At 42.3% G+C, this 6407-nt stretch overlaps 1 long non-coding RNA gene across 7 annotated transcripts; it reads right to left on the bottom strand.

The window, feature by feature from the left end:
• Window positions 1–1812: 1812 nt before the first annotated feature.
• On the bottom strand, window positions 1813–5405 carry LOC119340440. 7 transcript variants are annotated; one of them, XR_005164549.1, is made up of 5 exons: window positions 4990–5405; window positions 3883–4910; window positions 3440–3478; window positions 2710–2781; window positions 1813–2155 (listed from the first exon to the last, which is right to left on the bottom strand). It is a non-coding gene; the product is annotated as an uncharacterized LOC119340440 (long non-coding RNA). The 7 variants fall into 7 exon arrangements; XR_005164548.1 differs by having other exon boundaries at window positions 3440–4910; XR_005164546.1 differs by having other exon boundaries at window positions 2710–3478.
• Between the last annotated feature and the right edge of the window lie 1002 nt (window positions 5406–6407).

Raw genomic sequence — 6407 nt, 5'->3', positions numbered from 1 at the left:
CTCCCCCAAGCTTGAGTGATACTTTCTCCTTCACGAGGCCAAAAATTATATATATAATTACGATCATGATGAACAAGATGCATAGGATATAACTTCTGGTGAAATTCCAATTTCAATCATTTGTAGTCCCATGATCCCATATGATCACATAGCCTATACAATGTAAATGTGTCTCCCTTCAAAGATAAAGGGAAAACCTTCTTCTTAATAACATCATCGGGCATACCTGCAAGCTTAAATAATCCACAAACTTCATCCACATAGATAAGGTGTAAATCGGGATGCAATGTTCCATCTCCTGCAAAGGGATTAGCTAGCAGTTTCTCTACCATACCCAAAGGAATTTCAGAGTAAACATTTTCAGTAGGTTCAGTAGGTTGAGGAGCAACTCTTTCCTCTACTGGTCGGGGTGAAGATACCCCGAACAAGCCCCTCAAAGGATTAGTTTCCATAGTAACAAGTGACAGTAAATTTAAACACACTATATAAATTTTTCCTTACCAAGTTCCACTTACCAAAGGTGCTTCACTCCCCGGCAACGGTGCTAGAAAAGAGTTTTGATGACCCACAAGTGTAGGGGATCAATCATAGTTCTTTCGATAAGTATGAGTGTCGAACCCAACGAGGAGCAGAAGGAAATGACAAGCGGTTTTTAGTAAGGTATTCTCTGCAAGCACTAAAATTGTAGGTAACAGATAGTTTTGTGATAAGATAATTTGTAACGGGTAACAAGCAATAACAGTAAATAAGGTGCAGCAAGGTGGCCCAATCCTTTTTGTAGCAAAGGACAAGCCTAGACAAGTTCTTATAATGGGAAAAGCGCTCCTGAGGACACATGGGAATTATCGTCAAGCTAGTTTTCATCACGCTCATATGATTTGCGTTCATTACTTTGATAATTTGATATGTGTGTGGTCTGGTGCTTGGGTACTTTCCTTTCTTGGACAAGCATCCCACTTATGATTAACCCCTATTGCAAGCATCCACAACTACAAAATAATTATTAAGGTAAACCTAACCATAGCATGAAACATATGGATCTAAATCAGCCCCTTACGAAGCAACTTATAAACTAGGGTTTAAGCTTTTGTCACTATAGCAACCCATCATCTACTTATTACTTACCAATGCCTTCCTCTAGGCCCAAATAATGGTGAAGTGTCATGTAATCGACGTTCACATAACGCCACTAGAGGAGAGACAACATACATCTCATCAAAATATCGAACGAATACCAAATTCACATGACTACTACTAGCAAGACTTCACCCATGTCCTCAGGAACAAACGTAACTACTCACAAAGCATATTCTTGTTCATAATCATAGGAGTATTAATATGCATTAAGGATCTGAGCATATGATCTTCCACCAAATAAACCAATTAGCATCAATTACAAGGAGTAATCAACACTACTAGCAACCCACAAATACCAATCTAAGTTTTTGCACTACAATAGGACCACCCCTATAGCAACGGTTTTTTCGTATCTAAAAGTCCATATATGCGTTGTTAGTGTCTTTACCAACGGTTTGGGATGCGTAGCCTTATCTAGTGTTGCTAGCGCATAATGCAACGCTTATACTTTCGTTGGTAAAATGAACCGTTGCAAGAGTACAACACATAAAACCAAATTTCACAACACTTATATATGTTGGTGCTTAATATACAGGAATCCAAATCTCATTGCTTGGTAACAAGAATTTGCGACTAGTACATATATAATGTGAATATCTATAATCCCAGCTATTAAATTAATGTTCCACATAATGGTAATAATTATGTATATCAAGTGAGGAAAAAAAAGGAATATACACAGGGCGAAATCCGAAATCATATATTGGATAGAACTGCTGGATTACAATAGTAGATATTACATGAGCAACTTCATCCAATTGTGATACATAATCTAAATATTTTCTTGACATTAAAACTTAAACTGAAAGCATCCATCAACATCCCTACAACTTAACAAAAACTTAACTGAGGAACACGAACATCATCCAACAGGAACAACATCCCTACAACTTAGCTACAACTAAAAGCGTCTGTCGTCATTATCATCATCATCATGAACAAGAACAGTAGAACACCATCATCATCATTGCAGTATTCTTGCCACGCAACCATATAATCAGCCATATATCTTTTGAATCTACAAAGAAAATAACAAAATGAATTGTTAACACAGAATACATTGACATGATGCAAGTAGTGATATAGGCACGATATGTCACATACAAAGGTTGAGGGCAATGCAATCTTTGTTTTTCTGCATTACCGAGAATATTACACGTTTTACGACTCCGTACCAAATCTTCAGTTTTCACAAGTGCCATATCAACATGCACTGCCGAGAATTCATTTGTAATTTCAGCACCATCAAGTGTACATTTAGGATCACGATATCAAAAAAAAATACATTTAAGATCACAACTTACAACTATAGCAAGAGCTACGATCCCTGTTAAATAGAAGTGGAGACATGATACAATGGAAAATAAGGATAAAGCCATGTAATTGCACTGCTTAATTAATCAAACCTTTTTATTAACAAAATGAAGTTATAGAGATGCAAATGAAATTTCAGTTTATTTCAGGAATATAAATAGAAGCACGGCCACTCTACAATAATGATTGCAAGTTATCATCTTTCAAGAAGTACGGTGCAAATAAAAGGACTACAATAGGGGAAAGAACTAGACGTACAGTTACTAAGCTGAAGGACAAACATGGCGAAAACCTTTGTCTGATCTTTCGCTTCATAGCCTTGATGCTGACCTGCATACATGAGTAACTAAGAATCTATAAAAGAAGCTAAGAATTTATAAAAGAAGTCGCTCTGTTATCATTAAAAGTATACAATGAAAGAGAATGGGCTGACACAGAAACTATAATTAGAACATAATTATAAGCCAGCCTTAAGGAATGAATCCACACCCTACTGTATGGCGTATACAAATCTACTATTCTCATTAGAATCAGTTTGCTAATACTGAAATGTTAGAAAGATAATTTTCTACCAATTTCCATCAATTTCTTCAATTGATTTCTGGCATCTTACTTCATTTGTGTTTCATAAACGTTGCCAAAAGAAAATTCATAGTAAGTTTTCTGTAGGAAGTTGTGTGTGTTTGGATCATATTAAAGTTATAATAATATCAAGACATGACACAATATTGTGTGGTATACAAAGAGCTAGAACTGCAAACCCATTCAAGAAATGATGACTCACTCCTTGCATAATTCTTAATACAATTTCATGGCCATAGTTGCATACAGTTTTTCCAAACCAATTCTAGCATAGAAGAAAAGGAACCCGGGGATATATTAAAGGTTTGCAAAAATCATGGAAACACATGATGACACATTGGCACAATAGTAAACTTGTGTAACAGTTCAGGTTGCAAATATCTTCAGCTGGAATCATTAATGGTACCATAGCATCAATCTTGACTCTGCGCAGTTTGAGAGCTACCTGTAGTAAAGAATAATTGACATAAAAAATTACAATTATAAAAAAGGATAAAACATATTAGAATATGACTGAATCCTATTTACATGGCTTGTCCTTACATGCATGGTTGCTGTTTAAGAACATAAGATTCAAGATATGGATTTATGCATGTTTGGCATTAGTTCTGGACATGTGTTTAAGTCAGTGACTGGTGTTGTGCATGTGGCGATTGTCCGTATATGCAACCTTCCCTATGATACGACACGACACTGGCGGAGCCTCATGGAGGCCAAAAGGGGCTACAACACGGTGGCTGTGAGTGTGACCATTGGTATGAGAAACAAAGATGACCTGCAGTGCACCATAGCAAGCAGGAAACCTGCAATTGATGGCATATCCATGGCCAGAGATGGCCGGAGCAATACCGTGTAGCATGCTGCAAGACCTATTGGTGCTGCCATGGCGCCTCCTCCAGTATCGGCAATGAGTCCTGCATCGAGCCCTTGACCTCGTGTGCGCGGGCTGCAGGGTCGTCGCGGTCACGACCTCGTGCCGCACCAATTGTCTCTGCTCCTTCGGCGGCGAGGTCAACACATTGAGAATGTCCCTCAGGCCGTGACATGGTGACCGTCGTGCTCGACATTGCTGCAGGCCGGTTGGCTGTGCCAATGCCTTTGATCGACGAGGCATGTCGCTGCCGGCGGGTCGGCTGTGTCAATGCCTTGATCCACAACGCATGACTCCGAAGTACTCAGCATGCTTTTATTCTATACTCCATTACAATCTTGGTTTTCTTGAATTATGGCTGAAAATAATTTGTCTGTCGTTCTTGCATACGTGAGTAGCAGCTATACTTCCGGCTGAAAAATAACACCTCCATATACTCGTCTACTTCTGTTTGTGAGCAGTGTTGAAAAAGAATGAACCATCAGCTCACACTGCTCCTAGTAATGCGTATTTCGTTTTTAAAAAATGGCCCCCTCTTGGTTTCTTCACTTCTTGCCACGCTCCGCCACTGCCAAACAAATGCTTTTAATCTAAGCAGCAGGCAGACATAGATAATCAAGAAAACTGACAGAACGAAGAGGTTACTAAATCCATAGTTTTAGGTTGATCAATTATCTTGATGCTTTTTGGGTGAGGTCGGATATATTCAAATGTCTAGTAGTGGTTATGCAACACACATGTAGAAGGTTCAGCCTTAACTCCCAGGGATAGTTCGAAGTCCAAGTCATGGTCACATACCTAGCCTCGTCCGACTCGACATACAGAGCCATGTTGGCCACGTCTTCCACCTCCAGCATCGTACCATTGAGTTCGCTTGGCGATGTATTCCTTTTCCACTTCCCGCCTCAGTGCATGCTCGTCGACGCCGAGGCACATCTCGTCCATTGACATCACCGTCAGTAGTGTCACGATGGAGTGCATACGCAGCCTGTTCCTCCCTGCACGTCTACAAGAGGAGAAAAAATAGAGGTTAGAGGAAGGGGAAGAGAAAGAGAGGATGAATCCAGGGGAAGGGATGCACTCACCGGAAGAGAGGAGTACCAAAGGAGGACGACCTGGCCACCGGTGCCGGAGCCGACGGCCGAAACCCTTGCCAGGGCGGGGGTAGCCGTGAGCAGCGGATCTAGTCGCATGGGACGACGCTGCGTTTCGATGGGGACCTCGGGCTATGCTTCGTGATGGCGGGATTCGCCGGACGTCGCCTGAATTAGCCATCGCAGATGGCGAGGAGGCGTGTGAAGAGAGCTAGAGATCGGACGCGAGAGGGATGGGTGGGTGGCGGATGCGATGGATCCAGCAGCCGCCGGAGCTGCGCGGTGGGATGATGGGAAGGGAAGGGCCGGCGGCGAGGTGGATCGGAGGAGGGAGAGGTGGCGGCGATCTGGGAGAGATGAGGGGAATCGGGGGCTCTGTTTTTTGCGTCTCTCTCTCCTTTGCTCTGTTTTCCATATGTATAGGTCATGACAAACCTGCAACGCATATGGTACATCGATAATAATGCGTATCTATTGAAAAATTTGCAACATATAGTTCAAATGTTGTAGTAATTATGTTGCTTTATAGCAGGTATCCTTGTAGTGTTGGTACAATGATTGGATACAAGAGATGAACTAGGGTTTGAGAGGAGATGGTGCTGGTGAAGATGTTGATGGAGATTGACCCCCTCCCGATGAGAGGATCATTGGTGATGACGATGGTGATGATTTCCCCCTCCCAGAGGGAAGTTTTCCCGGCAGAACAGCTCCGCCGAAGCCCTAGATTGGTTCCACCAAGGTTTTGCCTCGTGGCGGCGGATTTTCGTCCTGAAAGCTTGCTTATGATTTTTTCTAGGGTAAAAGACTTCATACAGCAGAAGATGGGCATCGGAGGGCTGCCAGGTTGCCCACGAGGCAGAAGGCGCGCCCAGGGGGGTAGGGCATGCGCCCCACCCTCGTGGGTGATGGGTGACCCCCCTCAGGTATTTCTTCCGCTGCATATTTTTTATTAATTCCCAAAATGACTTTCATGGAGTTTCAGGACTTTTGGAGCTGTGCAGAATAGGTCTCCAATATTTGCTCCTTTTCCAGCCCAGAATCCCAGCTGCCGGCATTCTCCCTCTTCATGTAAACCTTGTAAAATAAGAGAGAATAGGCATAAGTATTGTGACATAACGTGTAATAACAGCCCATAATGCAATAAATATCAATATGAAAGCATGATGCAAAATGGGCGTTTCACCGTGCATGAGGATAGATAGCAAGGTGGAGCTCAATCACCTCCCTGGGAACACCGGGGATGTCAGATGCTTGCCACGCATGAACATCTATATTTGCCCGCAGGAAGGCGATGAGCGCATTTTCCTATTTGCTGTCAAGGGTGGAGCTTATGGTGAAATCTCCACCCGTGCCATCCTCCTTGACGGGTACCTTCTTGGTTTCTGGTGGTGCTGCCTTGGATTCCTTGC

Source organism: Triticum dicoccoides, chromosome 7B (assembly GCF_002162155.2).
Source record: "Triticum dicoccoides isolate Atlit2015 ecotype Zavitan chromosome 7B, WEW_v2.0, whole genome shotgun sequence".
In the NCBI taxonomy this organism is placed as follows: domain Eukaryota; kingdom Viridiplantae; phylum Streptophyta; class Magnoliopsida; order Poales; family Poaceae; genus Triticum; species Triticum dicoccoides.
This window is presented reverse-complemented; position numbering and strand designations above follow the sequence as displayed.